This window comes from Schistocerca piceifrons, chromosome 3, assembly GCF_021461385.2.
Source record: "Schistocerca piceifrons isolate TAMUIC-IGC-003096 chromosome 3, iqSchPice1.1, whole genome shotgun sequence".
NCBI classification, from domain to species: domain Eukaryota; kingdom Metazoa; phylum Arthropoda; class Insecta; order Orthoptera; family Acrididae; genus Schistocerca; species Schistocerca piceifrons.
In genome coordinates, this window is record NC_060140.1 from 290,630,083 (window position 1) to 290,655,350 (window position 25,268).

General features: G+C 41.9%; 1 protein-coding gene across 1 annotated transcript in view; it reads left to right on the forward strand.

Moving 5' to 3' along the window:
- The window catches only part of LOC124789758 (prohormone-1-like), a 310,220-nt gene that overhangs the window by 131,949 nt on the left and 153,003 nt on the right, over positions 1-25,268 (forward strand). The gene's annotated exons all lie outside the window — the stretch shown is intronic.

A 25,268-nucleotide genomic window follows, 5' to 3' on the forward strand; every position in this document is an offset into this window, starting at 1 on the left:
TTGTGTGTGTGAATCCGTGTTGGCTGTTTGTGAATAAATCGTTTTCGGTGACGTTATTCATAATGTTTGAACACAGTATATGTTCCAAAATCGCACTGCAAATCGACGGTAGTGATATGGGTCTGTAGTTCAACGGATTACTCTTAATTCCTTTCTTCAGTATTGGAGGGACTTGTGCAATTTTTCAGGCTTTAGGTACGGATCTTTCGACGACCAAGCCGTTGTATGTGAGTGTTAAGTATGGAGCTATTATATCAGCAAACTCCGAATCTGGACCAGTGGCCTCGCCTGTATTAAGTGATTTAAACTTGTTCACTACGCCGAGGATATCTACTTCTAAGTTACTCATGTTGGCAGTAGTTCTTGTTTCGAATACAGGAATGTTTACTTGTTCTTTGGTGACGGAATTTCGGATAACGTTGTTTAGTAACTCTGCTTTACTGGTGCTGTCATCAATGAAGCCACCATTGTCATCACACAGTGAAGGTACTGATTGCGTCTTGCCGGTGTGTACCAGAATCTCTCTGGGTTTTCTGCCAGATTTCGAGACAGTTTCCTTGCGAACAAGAGAACGCGAGACCACATGTTGTCCGTCCTGTCCTGAGTTATTTCGATAGACAGGATGTTAAGTTGCTCACTGGCCAGAACGTTCTCCCTATCTCTCACCCATTGAAAACTTTCTCACCGGTTCTCGAAAGATGGCAAGCCATTACTGTTGATAGAGTTGAGGCAATATTCGTCACCTAAGCTCATCTCGACTTGCTGCCCTCTGTTAGAACCATAGATGCTACCAAACAACAATGTATATAAGCACAGTAAGCATAATTTTGTAATCTGCTATTATATTTGTGGTTGCACTTTGATGGTCAGAATTGTACCTACGGATGCAGAACGCTGACCAACTCCCCAGCTAACGAGCTACGGACAGTTGCCCAGGCTATCGCATTGTCACTGAACCAGACTTCCGCAGTCACAAGTTCGGCCGGGGACAAAGAGTTGGTAAGTAAGGCAGCTGACCTTCGTCTTTGAATAATCATAGCTATGGCGAAGCGTGCAGCGCAAAGGTCACGACACCAGTGATTGCTGTGAATAACTGAAATCGCAAAACGTAAGCATGCAACTGTTCCGTGTTATCACTTGTTTTATCTCAATTACTGAACACGCTAGCTTAATCTGGGCCGAGTTAGAGATTATTTGTCTATACTTTCCTGTTTATCCACGAGACTGTTCGATAATTACCAACTATGCATCGTACACATTAGCCACGCTAGAGTGTAAAAGATTTACTTGCACTCTGTTGCAAACTCTAAACTTAAATTCTTACTGGCAATAATATTGACCGCGCCACGACGCTTGAATTTTTGTCTCGTGCTACGGAACCATAAAACAGATCATATCTTAACAAGGCTTATTTTTCTGCAATATTGTCCCCTGCGCAGATTGCACATCTCTTATAACAGTAATAGAATCTTTCCAACCATTCCATTTACGGCAGTATGGTGAATTTCGATGCAAATGAATTCGTCGCATAATGGCAACAATGATGGTCTTCGAATATCCTCTGCTATTGCACAACGATAAAACTTCTATTACTTTTACTAACCGATAAGGCTGCATGCTTCGTTTAAGAAACAATGTCCATTACGGAAAACTTCTCGATTTTGCGTTTCGTTTATTTTGCAGGCTAGGATTTAAAATATTGGGATTTTGCAAATAAAAAATTGAAATTTTATTACTAGACATTCATGAAAATTGTGATTCCCTTATCCAAATTAGATATCACTGCAAATTCAGCTCATTTTCTGTCTCCCTTCTTCAATTCCTATCACGTGAGCTGTAAATGGGACCGCTGGTTCTTGTCAGTATCGCATTTTTTTTTACGTAAGATAACTCAGTGGCTACCACAAAACGAAAAGGACAGTTTGAGTTCCACTAAATTCTGAAGAATATTTTTTGGTCAAAGTCATTTCCCAATCCGCCAATACAGTATCAAAGTGTATTGTCACAAAAGCAATGAATAGTTTGAAAGATAAAGTTATTTTAGAATGGAATAAGGGTGTTTTTAATCTATCAGCAAATTGATTGTGAGTCGTTTGTTCACTTTTTTAATCAATAGTTTCATTTCCATTACAAATACTGTACGTCTTGTTTTAATGTGAGACAGAATATTGTTATTCTAGTAACAGCGAGTATTAAACGAGTTACAATCGTATACGATATTAATAGAGTCAAAATGCAAAGAAGAAATAACGTTACAAATTTCCGTAGTATTTTCCTCGGGTTTACATAGATAATCAGGGAGCAGCTTTATTCACTAATTACATACTTGTAGTATCACTATCATTCTGTAGTTATGTTTCGATCAACAGTTAGCTGTTTTAAATTTGCGTAAACAACGTCTGTTTCTTTTCTTACTGCATATACCTATAAAAAGTAATACTTTACAGTAAGCCGGGTAAACTGTGCTCCCATATCACGTTAACCGGACCGAGTTGCGACAAAAAACTTCGCTTCGATTTCTTAAAATAAACTGCTTGATGTACAGGATACCCGAGAATCGTCTCTGGATAGTCATACACCTCCACGAAACGGGTTACTGCAGATATCAAACGGATTTAAAAGAGCAGTGGCGTGCGTTATGGTTCGAGAGCATCGCCGAAACGATAGCGTATTTTCTCATGAGCAGTCTGGTCGAGACGTCGATCGTGTCTTAAATTTAACGTCATAGAGCACAATAAAACTACACGAGAACTGTGACATTCTACGCGTACTCTTAACAAATTGAGAAAGCAATTGATTTTAGACATAAATTTATAGTGTTTCCTAAGGCACATCTGTGTACAAACTGGTTTCCGTAAACCATAACAAGATTGTTTATCTTCCCTAGTTATTCTTAACAGCACAACCTGTGTCATGTATAAATATACTTAATTACATTTAATTACTAATCTATACAAACAGCTTGATTTTACAGGTTAGGAAAGGAAATGATATGTAGATTTCGCTTCAGATTTGGATTCGCCTCGGATGGCCTTAGGTGTTTTGGATACTGGTCCTCCAGTTAGTTAATTAATTACTTACTCGCATGACTTATAGCATATTTGCACGATTTCTGTCGAAATGGTATGGAATGAGGCTAAGTATACATGATTTCATTAGGTCGATTTCTAAACGATACGGTAGCTTAAATGAATAAAAATTAATATAATAATCTATGTTACTGTTCATCTTACAACATAAATACCAATTTAGGACCAAGGTAAACACCTTTGTCTATTACACTACACATGATACTAGACTTAAAATTTTGCTTGCTACCTGTTAGACATTTTGTTGTTGGGCAATAATCAAAGGTTATTCAAAAATGGTTCAAATGGCTCTGAGCACTATGGGACTTAACTGCTGTGGTCATCAGTCCCCTAGAACTTAGAACTACTTAAACCTAACTAACCTAAGGACATCACACACATCCATGCCCGAGGCAGGATTCGAACCTGCGACCGTAGCAGTCGTGCAGTTCCGGACTGAGCGCCTGAACCGCTAGACCACCGCGGCCGGCTCAAAGGTTACTATTTCAAAGCTCTTCGCACAGATATAGTAATTTACATGTTTGCTAAGGAGCGTTGAGTAATTGTTTCTGTTAGCACCGGAGTTGGTATCATTCGTCTCGATAAACTATCACGCTTTTTTAGTATCCATAGAAGTTAGTATTGTATTTGTTCGGCTGTTCTTATTTTGGCTGCAGAGGATCTCCGGTTCTTGCTTAAGATGAAGGGAAATTACCATCAACTGGAGGATTGGTTGTCTTATGACGGAGCGACGAAATCCTGGACCAGACACAGTACTGACTGAATAGCAAACGAGTACAGGATATACCGAAGTTCCAGCTGTCTTGAACAGTAGCTACTCTTGGGTCTTCTACATCATTGTCCCTGAAGGGAAAGAGATTGTGCAAACGATGACCCATTGATATGCATCACGAAAGGGCGCTGCACTGCATGTTGTCAGATATGCTGACTTCTATAGTTTATATTTCTGACCCTGGCGTTGCACTCGACAAATTTCAGGCGTTTCACAAGGTCATAATCCTTTACTCACTAATACCTGACCGATTTATATGAAAACTTTAGCAAAAGCCGTAGCGCATTGTCAATTTATTCGTCGTCACCGATTTAACTTCGAGCCTTCGGTCATCTTCACGGGCTGAAACGCTATCATCAGCTTTTGCTGATTTCAATCACTTCAGGCGCAGCACTTAGCTTTCTAGTCGTTTTCTTAAGCAAAAATTTCTGAAGTGGGTAACTCCTGCTCTCACAAGCATCTGTAACACTGACAATTTGGTAAAGAGCCATCTGTTGACAGCCATACAGCTATTTCTATTTTTGTTGTGTTCAGTTTTCTTTTAACGGTCGATATAATTACTAAGACATTGCTGGGGAAGCAATTTGTATTGAAAGGGAACAAAACTGAGTGCAAATGTCACAGCTATATAAAAGTTGCACTTACATCCAAATACACATTTTTTTAAAATTTATGAATAAGAATATCCAGTTAACAAAACGATGAATAGTTTCAGTGTTAACAAGCTGGATGATGTTCTGTCTACGGTCCCTCTGACCAAATATACTCGCAGAGGTCGGTAATGATTGATTTTCACTTGTATTCATGCACTGTCCAAGGTCTTGGATTATCCGCAAAGGATAGTAATAACTGATTTGCACTTACAATAATGTATTTCCGAAGGTTTCGGATTACTAGAAATAAGCTTCGAGCAATAAAGGCTCCAGAGATTTTGCTACGATCTGTGCGAAAACGCGATGTTTGGCACGCAGGCCTTATACTGATGAGTATTCCGGTTCCAGCAGTCCTGATCGTTAAGGCCGCTGATGTATTCATACTGCCTTCGTGAGTTACGGTGGCTGTGCGTTATGTTATCAGACTAGTCCGAGTAGTTCGATTTCACCTGTGGGCCGACTTTAGGCCGCACAGAAACACACTATAGCCATAATTATAAATTATCATATTTATCAATAGTGCTAATTTTTTACACTGATTTCAGTAGCGTTTATGATAGTAGTGATATAAGTCAAGCCATGTTGTTGACTGCAGTGAATTGTTAGCACTCTGAGAGTTACACATTTTCCTGTCACTAAAATGTCTCCTCTATGTTCCGTGCGCCCGACTTCACACAACCACGCTGAATCGCGATATCGTCAATTTCCTAGCAGTACAGGAGCTTTTCGGTCAAAATTGGTCCTGAGAAAGGTGGAAATGTACCAATGTCCAGTTTTTGATGAACATACTGTGTCTCTACCTGCTGGTTAAGTAACACACTTCTTCGTATGAAACGAGGGCGGGAGACTTTTTCAAGGCTTTTACACCCGGTGCTGCAGTGGGTTCCTACTCATGCCAGTTACTGGCCAGTGTATCCTTTTTTTTTCCAAAGTTTCATGGTTGAGTCGTACTCTCTGAGATTTCACCTGATTCGCCAGTTCTGCGAACTATACTCACAGACAAACATAGACAGGTCGGGCAGTGAGCTTAATGTAGCATTAGGCTTGCAGAAGTCGACATATCGTTATAGATTTTACTATATGTTACTGAAATGCAGCCTGGAGCAGCCACTGTTGAAGTACTCAATGAGCATAAAACAAAGCGATCGTAAATAAATTAGACCGTGAACACATTTCTAGAGTGGCTTTTGTGATTCGAATTCAAATCTGTATGATTTCGTTGTATCACTGCACCCTAAAGAGAAACATAGTCTCACATTACTAGATGTATTCCACAGTATTTTATGCCGACAATATGGTTTTATGTTCTGGACTGATATGATAAAAATGGTGTAACTGCAATTCTGTTTAACTATAAGTGATTTTAGCGCCTTAATAAACAGTCTCAGTGGTAAGACTGGCAGTCACGCTGGGTTCAGAAACCCGGAGTATGCCTAAGAGAGCAAAGAAAAACCTAATAATATTTTAAATAAGAGTAATGAGGAAGATATGGGGTCAAATTTTATACAAAGGAGAATGCAGAAAGAGGAAGAACGAAGAAATTTACCTCTACATGCAGCAACCAACATTCCTACAGCAGCTAAAGAGCAAAAGAATCAAGTGGGCTGTCAATGTAGCCCATATGCCAGAGGAAAGTCAGGTGAACAAGTCACTCGAGAAGGTAGGAAGAATGGGTTTAACGTCCCGTTGACATCGAGGTCATTAGAGACGGAGCAGAAGCTCGGATTTTGTCAAGGACGGGGAAGGAATCGACTGTGCCCTTTCAAAAGAACCATCTAGGCATTTGCCCGGAGCGTTTTAGGGAAACAACGGAAAACCTAAATCTAGATGGAAGGACGCGTTTTTGAACCTCATTCTCCAGAATGCGAGTCCAGTGTCCTTATCACTGGGCCAACTCGCTCCGCAGGTCACTTGATAGGAAGCCAAAGAACAGACGCCGCATTGGACAGCCAACGCAACTCTGGATGGACGAACTGGAGGAACCGAGCACGAAATAGAAAGAAATGGATGCAGTTTGTGGAAGCAGCGAGTGGTCCGCAGGGCCTGTGATCTCTGGATTTATGTATGTATGTAACCAGTCTCAAAATGAGATCACAATGGTTTACGGCGTCCCGTCTTATTTTATGTGTGTGATTATGATTTTATGTACTAAATTTCACAGGTGGGACATAAAAACTACATAAGTGTCTTAGATTTATCACGTTAGACTACCAGATTTAGGGAAACACGGCTACTGGATGGGGAGTTGATCATTGTTTCTCCAAAATGCGCGTGAATTCCATTAATCTCGGCCGTATTGGCTTGGAAGTCGTTTTGTAGGTGGTACTTATTTTTTATTTTTATTTAGACATCAAGTTCCGTAGGACCAAATTGAGGAGCAACTCTCCAAGGTCGTGGAATGTGTCAGTACATGAAATTGCAACGTAAAAGTAATAACAGATAAAAATAAATGTTCATGAACCTGAAAAGAGTCAATCCATAAGTTTAAGTAAACGCTATCAGCAATACAATAAGAATCAGCTTAATTTTTCAATGAACTCCTCGACAGAATAGAAGGAGTGATCCATGAGGAAACTCTTCAGTTTAGATTTGAAAGCGCGTGGATTACTGCTAAGATTTTTGAATTCGAGTGGCAGGTTATTGAAAATGGATGCAGCAGTATACTGCACATCTTTTTGCACTAGAGTTAAGGAAGTCCGATCCAAATGTAGGTTTGATTTCTGCCGAGTATTAACCGAGTGAAAGCTGCTTATTCTTGGGAATAAACTGATATTGGTAACTAGAAACGACAATAAGGAATATACATATTGAGAGGACAATGTCAAAATACCCAGACTCGTGAACAGAGGTCGACAAGAGGTGGAGTCACACCACTTATTGCCCGAACCGCCTGTTTCTGAGCCAAAAATATCCTTGTAGAATGGGAAGAGTTACCCCAAAATATAATACCATACGATATAAGCGAATGAAAATTAGCAAAGTAGTCTAATTTTCGTGTCGAAGTATCACTCACTTTTGATACCGTTCGGATAGTAAAAATAGCAGTATTAAGTCTTTGAACAAGATCCTGAACGTGGGCTTTCCACGACAGCTTACTATCTATCTGAACACCTAGAAATTTGAACTGTTCAGTTTCACTGATCATATGGCCGTTCTGTGAAATTAAAACGTCAGGTTTTGTTGAATTGTGTGTTAGAAACTGTAAAAACTGTGTCTTACTGTGATTTAACGTTAGTTTATTTTCTACAAGCTATGAACTGAGGTCATGTACTGCATTATTTGAAACCGAGCCAATGTTGCACACAACATCCTTTACTACTAAGCTAATGTCATCAGTAAACAGAAATATTTTAGAGTTACCCGTAATACTAGAGGGCATATCATTTATATAAATAAAGTTCACCCAACAAACCATGCAGGGGATCTACAGATTAATGTCGCCTTCATCAGATACGTAACGTACCACTGGAGACAGTGTGTGTCACATTAGAAGATGTAAGAAATCTTAGGACTATCTGGGATAGAAGTGTGAACCTTTCTGTTAGTAACAGGATACTTAAAAATCTAATTTACCAAGGCCCCACTCATCAGGTAACATTAGTAGCCAAGACACTGCGTATGATTGTTTAATCGAGTCTCTTAGGTGCGGTATTGTATTGCTTTGATACTTTCCGTATTGTTAACGTCCCACCACGTAAGAGCAACATTTATGAGAATATTTTGGTGGAAGACTTGGCGTTTCTGGAGCAGAAACTGATGTTTCTGTTATATAGGATGTAAAGGGAATAAGTGCAGATATTTTTATTGGTGGCTGAGGACAGTGTACCGAACAACTTTATATCAGTATTTACATCATTTTCAGACTAATAATTATGTCTATTCGTAGTATGTTTTTAGGTTGCTTAGTACTTCCAAATACATACCCGCCAGGGTAGCCGAGCGCACTAACGCGCTGCTTCCTGGACTCGGGTTGGCGCGCCGACCCCGGATCGAATCCGCCCGGCGGATTAACGACAAGGGCCGGTGTGCCGGCCATCCTGGATGTGGTTTTTAGGCGGTTTTCCACATCCTGCAATGTGAATACCGATCTGGTCACCACGTTCCGCCTCAGTTACACGCGTCGCAGACATTTGAAAGACATCCACACTATTTCACGATTTACACTAGACGCAGACAGTTGGGGTACAGATTCCGTCCTGGGGGGAGGGGGGGGGGGACGGGGTGGCGGCAGGAAGGGCATCCAGCCATCCCTAACACTAACACTGCCAAATCCGTTGTAACCACGCCGACCCTGCGATCGCTGCAGGACTATGACGTAAGCGAAAGAAAGAAAGAAAGAAAGAAAGTACCTCCGAATACATGTGGCAAAAACAAGACATTAATGCTTAATTTCGGCTGGGTAACACGTCAGATGGTGAAGAGTGGACACATAGACGCAAAACGGTTAGTCTATACTGCAGGCGCAGTCGACTTAGCGGTGCAGTTACGACCGTACAGAAAATATCAAGTAGTAAATTATGTGAGGTGTTTGTGGGAAGGCTGTCTGACACAGAGAAAGAACAGGCAGACTGGTGTGTGTGTATATGTAAGGTACCACAATAGAAAAAGCTTCACCTATTTCTGTTACACTCTACATTTGTCACCTTCTAAAGGCTTGACGCCTCATCTTCCTTCTCTACATGAAAGGCATTTTAGAAACAGGGATTGTCGGTCAAACTGACAACTGCGTAAGCAGCACCCTTCGAGGGAGCAATCATTATAGTCCAGAGAGGGAAGACAACAACCACCACACAGCTGCCGTATAAGGACTCCTTTCTTGTCGCCATTAAAGAACTAAGCGGTCAGGAAGTAATTCGTGTATCCTCTTAACCTCTTGGTGGAAGAGAGTGAGATGACGGCTTAAGTGCGGAGAGCAATTACGCAGCACTGGGCGGAGAAGTTTTCTACTACTACATCTCGCTGACATTGCTGGCGGTAGAAAACGCACGCAACATCGCGTTACATAGTTTTACATGCTACTTTCGAAATTCTCTCAAAACTTCTCCCACAAATGTATTGGACAAATTTTTGAATAAAACAGAGCCTTCGATACCATCCGTCGACTTTGACCAACGACGGCGTAAAAGGTGCCAAAATGAAACAGAAAAGTGATTTCAAAATGGCGATCAATGACATTAATGTAATGATATTACCCGTTCCATGTCGTCCAAATGTGAACATCCATTACAGAATCGTACAAATTCAAACAAATAAATATTGGAGCTAAACGGGCAACTGCTGAAAATTAGATACTTTAGGCGGTGACAAACTAAAATAACAACATCAAAATTTCTAAAAATATACAAAGGGAAACAACAAAAGGAACACGATATCATGGAAGGTTTCAAAGACCAAAAAAGACGTAATTAGCGCGAATCAACTTTAACAGATATTGAAAACATCATCGCGCAACTTAAAACGCTGATATCAATATAAAAAGCCAAAAACTGGTAGCAGTACAAGAAACCAAAAGACGATAACGTTAAACGTAGCCGAAAGTCTTGGTGGTTGATGGTTAGAAGCTCCAGGAAATTTAACTTTCTGTTTCCTCATTCTGTACTGTAAATTTATTAGTTTTGTAGAAAGAACTGAGTAATTTAAGCAGTTCTTCAATCTCCTCTTTTATGCCACCACTTTCATATTTACTTTGTTCATTCTTAAGCCATTTTCTGTGCTAAGCACCCGTATGCATTCCTTTCAACACGTCTAAGCATTCCCTGCACCCGGCCAGAAGGGTAGTGTCGTCTAACCTCAGCAATTTAGTCAGTTCCCCTTTGCGCTTTCATACCTGTTCAGAATGATATTTCTCTCGGTGTTTCTTCAAAAACACAGCTAATACACACTAAATTGCCCTGTGTCATACAGTGATTACCAAGTTATTTCTCGCATGTCATACTGCTTGTGTACCATTACTGTTGTACAGCGACAGTACTTCAAAAAATGGTTCAAATGGCTCTGAGCACTATGGGACTTAACATCCATGGTCATCAGTCCCCTAGGACTTAGAACTACTTAAACCTAACTAACCTAAGGACATCACACACATCCATGCCCGAGGCAGGATCCGAACCTGCGACCGTAGCAGTCGCGCGGTTCCGGACTGCGGGCCTAAAACCGCTAGACCACCGCGGCCGGCCAGCGACAGTACTCCCTAGAGCAGAAACTAGATGATGTTCTAAACTCATGGGTCCACTACCAAAGCCAAATATTCATTAAAATATTTACGAGTGAGACCTAGAAAAATCAGGAAACTTACATGAGTGAGGAAGAGACAGAGAGACTTTTGAACATTCGGTACGGAAGATGTAGCATTTGTCGCTTCGGACTGAATTACCCTAGAGCGACAGTACTGTGAGCAATGTGATCCACCACATTTCGTAAACAGAACACGTTCACTGATGGATTACTACGTCTTTCTTTACCATATTTTGACAACTGTGTGCGAGAAAGTTACTCGTGTTTAATTTTCAACAGTTCATATCCGGGAAATACTGTGGTTTGTCAGGCATAGAAAATTTGTTCGCAAATAACGTTATCAACTAGGTTCATAGGTGTGACGGCACCTACGGCTGGCTGCCCTATTTTCTGCGGGTCCACGTGTCTGAAAATTGCGCTTTTATTATGCCGAACATTTCACGGGTAAAACGGGTTCACGTCAAGACTGTCTAAATAAAGCAGAGCTTTTAACGACTGGTGCTATCAAACTCAATAGCGACGAAAAGCTCGTGCGAGACAAACATTGCTGACGTTCAGACATTTACTCACCGAATACGCGCATTAACCAAAAACGGAAGAGCGATATAAGTGCATCTGCAAAAAATGAAAACGGTGGTGTTCGTTTAATATGACCTTTCAGCACCTCACCGACAAACTTTAATTAACACGGCTGTGTGACCAACGGCTCACAATCAGTGACTTCTGTAGAAGTTAATACTGTAGTCCATACTCTTATTCTACCAACGTCTTATTTTCCGACGTGTTATTACAAAATATATCTGTTTTCGGTCGTTCCTCAATACGCTTGTTTTTGGAAAAAAAAAATGGTTCAAATGGCTCTGAGCACTATGGGACTTAACTGCTATGGTCATCAGTCCCCTAGAACTTAGAACTACTTAAACCTAACTAACCTAAGGACATCACACACGTCCATGCCCGAGGCAGGATTCGAACCTGCGACCGTAGCGGTCGCGCGGCTCCGGACTGTAGCGCCTAGAACCGCTAGGCCACTCCGGCCGGCGTTTTTGGAAAAATCGTGTCTTTAGAGTTCGCAAGTTCTAATACGAAAAGTACCAAATAGAGTAAATTAGCTTACGAATTATTTTATCCACCATGATGTAGAAAGCGATTCTAACATTATTTGGTCCACATTCCAATGCTCGTTCAAAAAAATTAACGTACTTGATTCAGCTGTTCACTTTCCACAATGTAACAGTGCACTTTGTGGAACTATAAGTATCTCAACGTCGCACGTCCGCGCTTGATGCCAGATGCCCGTGCACCGTTTTTCAGTTGTACGTTTTATAGACGAAAACACTAGGAATAACTTACCAAACTGTCTCTTCAAATGTTTCGCTTGCTAAGCGAACAGTGATGCATAGCTGCTTCTGGAATCCTATTGCTAAAAGCGGAGGAAAATTTATTGTGTTATGAGTCACTTACGACGGTCATCAGTTCCGAATACAACGAAAGGTTAATGCCAGTTATGTGATGAACTTGTACATGAAGTTTGATGACTATAGTACTTGTGCTTCATGGTATAACATTTTCCACTGACGTCAGTGTACGTACGCAACGTTCCTTTCAGATAACTAGCAAGGATTCTCTATCAGTTTTTGCCTAGGATCAGCTCAAGATAAGCTAATAGTATTTTATGTGCTTTCGCTCCATTTAAATTGTTCACTTCGTCCGATGTTCTTTCGAGATGTACCACCACAGTTGTTGGAGACTCTACTCCTTACTGTACGCGAGAGTACGTGATTTCATCAAGACAGTACGCAGTATCGAAATCCTTGAGCATTTGAACAAAAGACTCAGAATGGGATAAAAGAAAATAGCTCCTGCTCGACACTGGCCAACCTAATCACTAGATCTCAGTTGAAACTTGAATTACATGAAACTTGAATTACATGAATCTTTGCTGTATAAAACAACAGTAGAAACTGAAGAGGGTCTAGGTGACAGGTCCTAAGTGCCTGTCGCAATGTACTTTATATTTATTTATCATAGTCCACTTTCTTAATTACAACAATGTACCTTTACATATACAGGGCGTTACAAAAAGGTACGGCCAAACTTTCAGGAAACATTCCTCACACATAAAGAAAGAAAATATGTTATGTGGACATGTGTCCGGAAACGCTTACTTTCCATGTTAGAGCTCATTTTATTACTTCTCTTCAAATCACATTAATCATGGATTGGAAACACACAGCAACAGAGCGTACCAGCGTCACTTCAAACACTTTCTTACAGGAAATGTTCAAAATGTCCTCCGTTAGCGAGGATACATGCATCCACCCTCCGTCGCATGGAATCCCCTATGCGATGATGCAGCCCTGGAGAATGGCGTATTGTATCACAGCCGTCCACAATATGAGCACAAAGAGTCTCTACATTTGGTACCGGGGTTGCGTAGACAAGAGCTTTCAAATGCCCCCATAAATGAAAGTCAAGAGGGTTGAGGTCAGGAGAGCGTCGAGGCCATGGAATTGGTCCGCCTCTACCAATCCATCGGTCACCGAATCTGTTGTTGAGAACGTACGAACACTTCGACAGAAATGTGCAGGAGCTCCATCGCGCATAAACCACATGTTGTGTCGTACTTGTAAAGGCACGTGTTCTAGCAGTACAGGTAGAGTATCACGTATGAAATCATGATAACGTGCTCCATTGAGCGTAGGTGGAAGAACATGGGGCCCAATCAAGACATCACCAACAATGCCTGCCCAAACGTTCACAGAAAATCTGTGTTGATGATGTGATTGCACAATTGCGTGCGGGTTCTCGTCAGCCCACACATGTTGATTGTGAAAATTTACAATTTGATCACGTTGGAATGAAGCCTCATCCGTAAAGAGAACATTTGCACTGAAATGAGGATTGACACATTGTTGGATGAACCATTCGCAGAAGTGTACCCGTGGAGGCCAATCAGCTGCTGATATTGCCTGCACACGCTGTACATGGGACGGAAACAACTGGTTCATCCGTAGCACTCTCCATACAGTGACGTGGTCAACGTTACCTTGTACAGCAGCAACTTCTCTGACGCTGACATTAGGGTTATCGTCAACTGCACGAAGTATTGCCTCGTCCATTGCAGGTGTCCTCGTCGTTCTAGGTCTTCCCCAGTCGCGAGTCATAGGCTAGAATGTTCCGTGCTCCCTAAGACGCCGATCAATTGCTTCGAACATCTTCCTGTCGGGACACCTTCGTTCTGGAAATCTGTCTCGATACAAACGTACCGTGCCACGGCTATTGCCCCGTGCTAATCCATACATCAAATGGGCATCTGCCAACTCCGCATTTGTAAACATTGCACTGACTGCAAAACCACGTTCGTGATGAACACTAACCTGTTGATGCTACGTACTGATGTGCTTGATGCTAGTACTGTAGAGCAATGAGTCGCATGTCAACACAAGCACCGAAGTCAACATTACCTTCCTTCAACTGGGCCAACTGGCGGTGAATCGAGGAAGTACAGTACATACTGACGAAACTAAAATGAGCTCTAACATGGAAATTAAGCGTTTCCGGACACATGTCCACATAACATCTTTTCTTTATTTGTGTGTGAGGAATGTTTCCTGAAAGTTTGGCCGTACCTTTTTGTAACACCCTGTAGAATTACAAGTGTGCGAAATTTTCTTACCTATTTTTTTACGTTCTGGACATGAATTAAGTTTATGGTCTATATTATTATTTTTCGTTGTCTTTATTTCCTTCTACTACTATCACTCTAACATTTAGATGGCAATCTATCGTTTTCCTACAGCATCTCTGTCCTCCCTTGGTCCTTTACTGTGATGGAAAAACAGCCATAGGCAATTTCAGATTATATTGATTAAATTACACTTAAACTGGACCTACTGCTGTTACTGTTATTACCATACTACGCAGGGTGGATCACTTAAAACTTGCCGGCCGCTGTGGATGAGCGGTTCTAGGCACTTCAGTCAGGAACCGCGCTGCTGCTACTGTCGCAGGTTCGAATCCTGCCTCGGGCATGGATGTGTGTGCGTCCTTAGGTTAGTTCGGTTTGAGTAGTTCTAAGTCTGCCGGCCGGAGTGACCGAGCGGTTCTAGGCGCTTCAGTCTGGATCCGCGCGACCGCTACGATCGCAGGTTCAAATCCTGCCTCGGGCATCGATATGGGTGATGTCCTTAGGTTAGTTAGGTTTAAGTAGTTCTAAGCTCTATGGGACTGATGACCTCAGAAGTTAAGTCCCATAGTGCTCAGGGCCATTTCAACCATTTTCTAAGTCTAGGGGACTCATGACCTCAGATGTTAAGTCCCATAGTGCTTAGTGCCATTTGAACCATTTGAGCTTAAAACTTGCACCGCAGGTATTGCAGAAATGAGAGGTGCTATTGATGTGCGGCCTTTACAGAATGAATTGGTTGTTAAGGGCTCTTGTTAGGGGCTCGCATTGTTAGTCAATCAACAGATTGTAATAATATTTAGAATACATACTTTTTGTGCAAATATACCCTTTTTTAAATGGAAAAATGCCTATTGACGTTAACTAACTAAAAGCAGGGTAAATTAGTACGTCAGCAGTGTTTATTGCAGAATTCTAGAACGAGTCCTTTAGCAGATATCGTATTTCGAAAACTTACCGCACGGATACCTGTCATACTTTTCAACCAGCGTAATTGCTAGGTACAAAGTCTTTTTTGTTTGCTTGCAGTGTGTTTGTGTGTTTCTTCAGTGCACTGCGACATGCTAGTCAGTTAGTGGGTGACAGTCTAAGCAGTAGGTCGTGAGTGGACGATGGGATTTACCAATGCAAAAAAAGCCGACATGCTCACGTGTATAGAGAGTCTAGGAAGAAAGCAGTTCGTTCTCGTACAATGTATGAGGGAAGGTATCCCAATAGACGTCAACCATCTCGGCAATTATTTTTCAATCTCTTCAGCCAGTTATGTGAAAGTGGTAATGTGACATCTAGCAACGGAACAGAACGAAAAAAGTTATGACAGAAGACGAGGAAATTAATGTTCTTGCTGCTGTTGCAGCTGATCCGCACGTTAGTTCCTGCGTAGTCGCACGAGGAAGTGACATGAATCAGGCAAGTGTCCTACGCATTCTCCATCAAAATAAGTTCCCATCTCTGTCACATCTCACTCCATCAAGACATGCATGGGAACGATTATGAGAATCGTGTTAACATCTGTACATGGGCATTAAGATGTAGCATGTATCTTGTTTAGTAATGAAGTCACATTTACAAATTACGGCCAGGTAAACAGCGGAAACATGCGCTATGGGTTTGTTGACAATCCCCGTTGTCTTCGTCAGGTGGAACGTCAGCATCCATGGAGTGTAAACGTGTGGTGTGGGATAGTGAACCATCACCTCGTAGGCCCGTTTTTCACCCACTGAACGCATCCAAGTATTGCAACCTCGTAACAGACTATCTTCCACGGATGCTAGAAGGCGTTCCTCTGCAGACCTGTCCTGCCTAGTAAGCAGGAGATCCCGGATTCGAATTCCCGTCCGGTACATGTTTTTGCTCGTCGCCGCTGATTCCGATTAATGTCCCGCTGCAGCTCCATCAATTTACAGCAGAGGAATTATATCTTGACCGCGCACGTTCCCCAAATTTGACGCCTGAAGACTTTTTTCTGTGGGGAAAGCTGAAAGACGCTGTCTCCAAGGACTTACCCACTACAGCCGATCATATGCAACGAAGAATAACTGCAGCCTGATCGGACATCGCTGAAATGCCAGTACTTGTGCGGCGGTAGTTCCATACCAGACTGGGCGCGCCGCTGCCGGTGGTCATTTTGAACGCAACCTGTAATGGTCAATTGTGTCGGTACTGGTCACAAGCCACATAACTAGTGCATGCACGTGTGCTTTTTTTTTAGTGTGTGCTATCACAGGTATCGTACAGGTGTCGGTGTGGGAACTCTTCAAAACTACGATATCTCGTAAACAACTCGCAGTAGAATCTTGCAACGAACACCACTGACATTGTAATTTACCCTACTTTTAGTATGTTAATGACAACAGGTTTTGTTCCATCTAAAATGTGTTTGTTTACACAAACAACACGTTCTAAATATTATTACAATCTGTTGATTGATTAACAATACGAGACCCTGGCTCCAATCAGCCGGCCGGTGTGGCCGAGCGGTTCTAGGCGCTTCAGTCCGGAACCGCGCGACCGTTACGGTCGCAGGTTCGAATCCTGCCTCGGACATGGATGTGTGTGATGTCCTAAGGTTAGTTAGGTTTAAGCAGTTCTAAGTTCTAGGGGACTGATGACCTCAGATGTTAAGTCCCATAGTGCTCAGAGCCATTTGAACCATTTTTGACTCCAATCCGTTCTGTGGAAATCGCACATCAATAACACTTTCCATTTCCGCAATACTCGCGGTGCAAGTTTTAGGTGGTTCCTCTTCTATACTACAATTTTAGATGGTTCGCCTTGTATACTACCACTACAGCAACACGAAATGTTCCTATTGCAGTTACAAAAAGAAGTATCTAATACTGCTAACGTCCCCTAGATTTTATTCTAGTTTATTTTTCAATAAATGCTTCCTTCTTCTGCTGAAAATTTAGTTACTGTTACTAACACTAATATTTCTACTAACATTAGAAATATTCACTACTTGTCTTTATTGTAATCTGAGATACACACACACGCACACACACACACACGCATACACATACGGTTTCGTGTTATTGCAATTTACCTATTTCTCTCTACGTTCCGTGCCAGATCTTCCACATTCCGTTAGAGGATCATGTGATCGTAGAGTTATGGGGCTTTGTTCACATTCCCTGGCATCGAATACATGCCTTACTCGTCTTTGCTGTAATGTCTGTTGCCTATAGTTAAGTCTTGTTTTATTCTGAAACAAGCTACAAGATATCAGGTATCGAAGTACTCTTTTACCCTAATTATGTAATAAATAATTTTCCCTCTTAAAGCCTGCTTAGCAGTACGTGCTTTATCTTCAGCTAGGGAACATTCACATAGCATATGATCCGGTGTGCCGATTTCGCCACACACACACAGCTGGTCATTGTCCGTTTATCCCTACTTGGTTCCGAATGTGCCATCTGAAGCCTTTCAGTCATACCAGGAAAGACTGAAACGTTCTCCTTCCTGTAAATGATGAGTTCCATCTCTACTGCGAGGCTGCAAATATTCTCTATTATTGCCAGTTCTCCGATAATTCCGTTTTTTTTCATATCTGTTTTTCTTCAACCAATAAATGGCAGCTTTTTCTCCTATTTGAAGGTTGCAATGTACAGTTAATAACAGTGCTATCTTAAAGGTGGAAAATACAGGGTGTATAAAAAAGAATCATCTGATTTTTTAAAAAAAATCATAGTTGTTATGTTATTTGAGATATGCTCGTGAACAAAGTACTTTTCGAAAGAGCAGACTCTCGAGTTTTACCTCGTTCCTGCTAGGAAGCAGCGGTGTCGCCCACTTCAATTTTAGTAAAAACGGTGTCCGGACAACAGAAAGCGTTTTGCGATTTGCGCATTGCGGGTCAGTAGTGACTGTTCGGCGTGACTTTCGTACTAGGTACAACACTGAGCATTAGAGGATGGCATGAACAATTCCGAGAAACTGGTTTTTTGTGTAAAGGCAAATCATCGGACCGTCCCCGAGTGTCTGACACAGATGTCGAACGCATCCGCCATAGTTTCAAAAGAAGTCCGCAGAAATCCGTTCGCCGGGCAACTCGACAGCTCAAAATTCCGCCGATGTCCGTGTGGCATGTGTTGCGTCGACATTTACACATGAAATTATACAAAATTCAGCTACTGCAGGTTCTTCGTGAAGCTGACAAACAGCAACGCATGGAGTTCTGTAATTTCGTTCTTGACTAGATGGAGAATGACAGTTTTCTTCCACCCTAATGTTTAATGACGAGGCAATATTCGATTAAAATAGAAGGTGGACCGTCATTATGTGAGAATAGCGGGTACGGAAAAACAACATGAAGTTATACAACATGAGAGGGACTCTCCAAAATTTAATGTCTTTTGTGCAATTTCACAGGAAAAGGTGTATGGTTCATTTTTATTTGCCGAGCACACTGTTACAGGTAGCACATATATCGATATGCTTGGGAACTTTCTTTTCCCACATTTGAAAACTGATTCGAACGACTTCATTTACCAACATGATGGGGCACAGCCACACTTGAATCTGGAAGTGCGGGAATTTTTAAATCAAAGGATGACTGAACGAGGGATGGGTCGCAATGGACTAAATGATTCAGCCTTACATTACTGGCTTCCAGGGTCACCGGACCTGTCTGTATGTGACTATTTCTTGTGGGGGGTTATAAAAGACTCTGTTTATGCGCCTCCGTTACCAACGACGATGAGTGAACTGAGACATCGCATAACAGCAGCTGTGGAAGCTGTAACTCAAGACATGTTCGCTGCGGTTTGGGAACAGTTTGAATACCGTACTGACATTTGCCACGCATATCAATGGGTCGTATTGAACACCTATGGAAGTATATCAAAAAATAAACTTTTTGAGTTTCCCGTTCATCAAAAAAACAAAATTCGTTCCATATGTTTATTAGTTTCAGCAATGTAGACGTGCCAAATCGGATGATTCTTTTTGATGCACCCTGTATTATGAGCTGTTCTCTACGTTCTCTTATGGAAAAACATCTAGTTTCGCGAAATATTTTGATAGTATTATCGAAGGTGGTACGAACTGAACAGCGACTACTTGGAAACCGTTCCGCGTACGGTTCTTCTGTCCTTGGTCTATTTTAGTGACATTCGCCACAAATGAAGTGCATGTGGACAAATTCTTCATTAGCAACTGACATTTAATCGTCGAAATGGCTTATGCATTACTAGCAGTTCGACTATGTGGATATTTTACAACCAACACACTGTAGATGAGTTGCAGCATTCATCATAACAAACCTGATGTACGTAGACAGTAATTTCCTTGCAATTTATTTAACTTCTTCGCAGGCCAACACACAACTTACGACGTATCTCTTTGATGACAATGGGTTTCCGTCGAGACTAGCGTAAACATCACCTACCTATGTATGGTCTCGGAGGTGCAAATCTCCAACTGACGAGCCACTCATCGGACCCAACAACAGCATGGAAATCCCTGTATTCAATGTCTTTTTTAATGTATGTTTTCTTGTTAAATCTACTAAACTTACTGAATTTGTCTCTTCGAGGTTAGGTCTCTTCGAGGTCTGCTATTCTGACATTCAGAATGCCATAGTTCTGTTTAATAAACCGAAGTCGATGTCTGTATTATTAGTTGCGAGAACTCTTGCTGTTTGTTTTATGAACCTCCGGCCACTGTTCGTCAAGGTGAAAGCAAATTACAAATATAAATGATAAAAAAGCCTCCATAGTTTGTGGTCTCCCCAACACCCCCTCTTAGATTCCTTCCTAGAGTGCAATCCTATTGCCATTTGTCAATCAATTTCTAAGCAGTCGACTTCTTTCCGGTTTTCCTTCTGGGATCCGCCTCTATACTTTCTTTACCCGTATACAGTGGTATGCCAAACTTAAGGGCGGAAGTAACTTTCGCATGATGTGTTACTGCCAAGTAACGTAGCTCTTTGAAAGGTGGACTATACATAAAAGTAACTGCGTCCCAGCACCATAACACCTGGACTACCAAAACGATCATATTCGATAATGTTCCTGGGTTCATTACGAGCTCCCACTTCTCGCCACATGTGGGTACATAGAGCACTGTCGAACGTGATCGTTGCCGGCCGGAGTGGCTGTGCGGTTCTAGGCGCTACAGTCTGGAACCGCGAGACCGCTACGGTCGCAGGTTCGAATCCTGCCTCGGGCATGGATGCGTGTGATGTCCTTAGGTTAGTTAGGTTTAAGTAGTTCTAACCTTGTAAGTTCTAGGGGACTGATGACCTCAGATGTTAAGTCCCATAGTGCTCAGAGCCATTTGAACCATTTTGAACGTGATTGTTGTGGTGATCGAGATGTTACGGAGGTACAATGTTACATGCGTGTTATGACCTCCAAAACTTTTAACACGGTACACTCAGTGGTCACCATTAATGTGAGACTGCACTCCTTCCCCATGGGGGTCTCTTCAGAGTTCATTCGGCCCTGACTCCATTTGTATGGATGACAATGCGCCATCGCATGGAAGAGTGCGGGTGGAAGGCTCTTGAAACGAGACGATATTAGGCTAATGGATAGTCTGCACGTTCCGCTGACTTAAATCACATTGAGCATAATTGCGATGTTTTGTGAAGACATATAGCAGCACTTCCACTTCCAATATCATCCAGCATTTGTGAAGCGCTGTGTACGGTCCAAGTTTCATTGAATTATATTACTTGGCGTGACAGTGGCACTTCTTCCGACAGTTACCTTCGTCGTTGTTATGACCCATTGGTGTTAAATAGCCATACTACAGTAACCTCTTCCTTTCATTATGTTCCATTATGGTCCACCACATTTTGGATTTCTTGGTTTCTAGTGTGGGCTAATCTTGATGCTCCAGCATTTCCGCTAGAGTATCCATTTCCATGTAAAGCAATTAATTCTTTTTCTCTTCCTTGTTTCCCAAACTTCCTATCCTTACACTCATTCCTTCTAATACTGTACATAATGTTTCTAGTTTTTGACCTCATTACCCAAAGAAATGAATTTAATAATAAGTTTCCCTTGTCCTGTCTTATTTTTAATTTCTACACTTTTTTCATGCGCAGGACTTTTTCCACGCACAGGATTAGGTTACGCCTAAATATTTAAAGGAAGAAAAGCATTTAATACTAGCTTACAAAGCCGGTACTGCCGGTTTTCTATTACAAATGGAAACAAAAAAAGGTGTTCGTAGAGGAGTGTCGAAAACATTTCATTCGTGAAAACACCTTTGAAATTATGAAACAGTCGTACAATGAAATACGCATAATGTACAATTGTATAAGTACAGCTGTCTCCCGTGTCTACAATGCAATGGTGTAAACACCTCAATGGCAACGACTCTACAAAGCTCTGTAGATAACTATCATTTCCTCCTGTACCGTTTGCGCTTAGCGGGTGAAATCTGTCGAAAGCACTTCCAAGTGTCAAAGATTTCCTAAAGTTGCCTCGGCTACAGAAGTGTCTTCGTAGTAAAGAATGAATGTATTAAAACTTATTCCACGATGCCGCATTTTTTGCAACATCATATCTCATGAACTGTGTGTCGTACAATGATGTACTTGTGTAGGTTCGTTAATGGGAGCATGTGCATTCTGTCTGTGAAATATGCTGCGAATAGAGATGGTAACAAAGAAGTCATTCATGATGCAGAAGTTTTTCACGCATCTCTGTGTTTATGACGTCATATTTCCTGATCTACCCATCTATACAATGATACAGTTTTGCAGTACATTCAGCGGCGTAGTAGATACTGTCTGCAAAACGTGTTGCGAATAGAGCAAGTAACAAAAAAGTAATAAATTTGAACGTCATTCAGAATGCTGCATTTTTTCATGCACCTCAGTGATTATGGCATCACATCTCCTAAAAGATGATGAGTATGTGATTCTTACCCCAACAGCGATTGTTGCCTGACTGTAAGGGATATGTCTACAAAGTTTGGTTGAAATCGGTCAAGTGATTTCGGAGGAAATGTGGAACACATACATACACACACACACACACACACACACACACACACACACACACACACACACACAAACAAACATATATTTTTGCAATATATATAGACAGAATCCCCAGTATGTAATTCATGAGCCGGCCGAAGTGGCCGCGCGGTTCTGGCGCTGCAGTCTGGAACCGCGAGACCGCTACGGTCGCAGGTTCGAATCCTGCCTCGGGCATGGATGTGTGTGATGTCCTTAGGTTAGTTAGGTTTAACTAGTTCTAAGTTCTAGGGGACTAATGACCTCAGCAGTTGAGTCCCATAGTGCTCAGAGCCATTTGAACCATTTTTGTTATTCATACTGTGAAGCTAGCATATACACAGTTTTATAGTGTTTATTTATTTGTTGGTGTAAAATAAATTTAAAAAAATGTAACTTCGCAGTGCTGAGGCGAGTTGACGCCAGTTGTTTGTTGTGGACATTTAAGTTCTCTCATACAGAGTAAGTTTCGTTGTAAGCTTACTTTTTGACTCCTCGTGCGACGGCTCACAAGTAGGCTCCATCGACCGCAGGGAGCTTCTCATAGCTCCTGTGCTATTTCCCTTGTGTGGTTCTCCAACTGAATGCTACCTCCGCTGGCTAGTCAGTCCTGACGGCGAGGCCTACGAGAAAGACAGGCCGCGGAGCATACGTCACGAAGGTAGTCCTGAACTCGCTCGTTCGCTCAGCTCAGCAGACAAAATGCTTTTCTAAACCTGTTAACTCGCAGCTGGGCGTGTAAGTACTAACGAGAATTGCGTCTTCCACTGGAATCTGCTATTATGAAGTCTTACTGATTAACAGTACTACAGCAAAATTTAATTTAAGATCAGTATTCGATATAAATGGTATAACGGTTTGTTTATAGCATTTAGTCTCTTCTGCTTAACAGTACTCATTACACGCTGGAAGTGGTGCCTCACGCAACTGATAATCATTTTAGCATGATTTTATTTTATTGTACGCTAGTACAGCCGTAACAGATTGTAAGTAGGCTCATGAACTTCCCATCATTATAGGACTAATAACAGTAAGATTCCATAATAGCGGATTCCAGTAGAAGATTCAGTTTTCGTTTGTACGGACACGCCTAGTTACGAGTTAACAGGTGTAGAAACGTAGTTTGTCTGCTGATTGGAGCGAGAGCAGGACTACCTTCGTGACGTATGCTCCGCGGCCTGTCTTTCTCGTGGGCCTCGATGAGGCGTTACCCGAAGTGTTTAGCTAAAACACAGACTCAAAGCGCCTTTCAGTTACCATAGGTATCTCCACAGTGGAGCAAACAAAGCATTGTTCCTTTGATGTGTGCAAGGTGATTCAGCTGCTCCTATGGATGTCATTTTACGCAACCCCAAGGATCTTTTCGTAGGAGATTTAAATTATGCACTTGTATACGTTTTCACGAGATGCCTCAATTTTAGGGTTAATCAAGAAAACAGTACGAAAGTGACCTAGTGACTTTAGAAACGCACCCCCACTTCCTCGCGCCGCCCCCACCAGTCAAAATTTTTAATTGTTGTTCATGGCGCTCCCTCCTATCACTGTAAAATAATTCGCGACTGTACGAATTATTTGCCTCTTTCGACATTTTTTGGTCTTCAATGACTGGCCTTATTACGCCATCGGCTGTGTCGAGCAGTTGCAAATTCTAAAATTTACGTTTGTGTAAATTTTACCTAACAATTTTGTGTATTTTAACAGCTTAAAATGAACAATTACATCGCTGTACTCGTCAGGTCTTCTGACTACAGAAGTACTGTGTTGGCAAGGGTTACGTTTTGATCGAGTTATCAATGTAATTGCTTTTAGAGTAACATTTACAAAAGTCGCTTTTCTTTCACTGCCGTCATGGGCGCGTTCAATTTAACAGTATTAAAGAAATGGCTGGCAATGTTGGTGGCGAAATAGGCCAGTCAACAGAGACCAAGATACGGTCGAATATCGGGAGTAGTTCGTGTAGTCAGAAATTTTTGTACATTGTAGGAGGAAGTGCCCTGACCAACATATCAGAGATCCTGACTGGTGAGGGATCAGTGTGGGGAATGTTACTCATGCACGTTTTCCTGAACAACTCGAAAAACCATGGCCTCCAATGAAAACGTATTCCGGTAAAAAGTTTAACTACACTACTGGCCATTAAAATTGCTACACCAAGAAGAAATGCAGATGATAAACGGATATTCATTGGAGAAATATATTATACTAGAACTGACATGTGATTACATTTTCGCGCAATTTGGGTGCATAGATCCTGAGAAATCAGTATTCAGAACAACCACCTCTGGCCGTAATAACGACCTTGATACGCCTGGGCATGGAGTCAAGCAGAGCTTGGATGGCTTGTACAGGTACAGCTGCCCATGAAGCTTCAACACGGTACCACAAGTTCATCAAGAGTAGTGACTAGAGTATGGTGTCGAGCCAGTTGCTCGGCCACCATTGACCACACGTTTTCAATTGGTGAGAGATCTGGAGAATTTACTGGCCAGGGTAGCAGTCGAACATTTTCTGTATCCAGGAAAGCCCGTACAGGACCTGCAACATGCGGTCGTGCATTATCCTGCTCAAATGTAGGGTTTCGCAGTGATCGAATGAAGGGTAGAGCCACGGGTCGTAACACATCTGAAATGTAACGTTCACTGTTCAAAGTGCCATCAAGGCGAACAAGAGGTGACCGAGACGTGTAACCAATGGCACCCCTTACCGTCACGCCGGGTGATACGCCAGTATGGCGATGACGAATACACGCTTCCAATGTGCGTTCACCACGATGTCGCCAAACGCGGATGCTACCATCATGATGCTGTAAACAGAACCTGGATTCATCCGAAAAAATGACGTTTTGCCATTCGTGCAC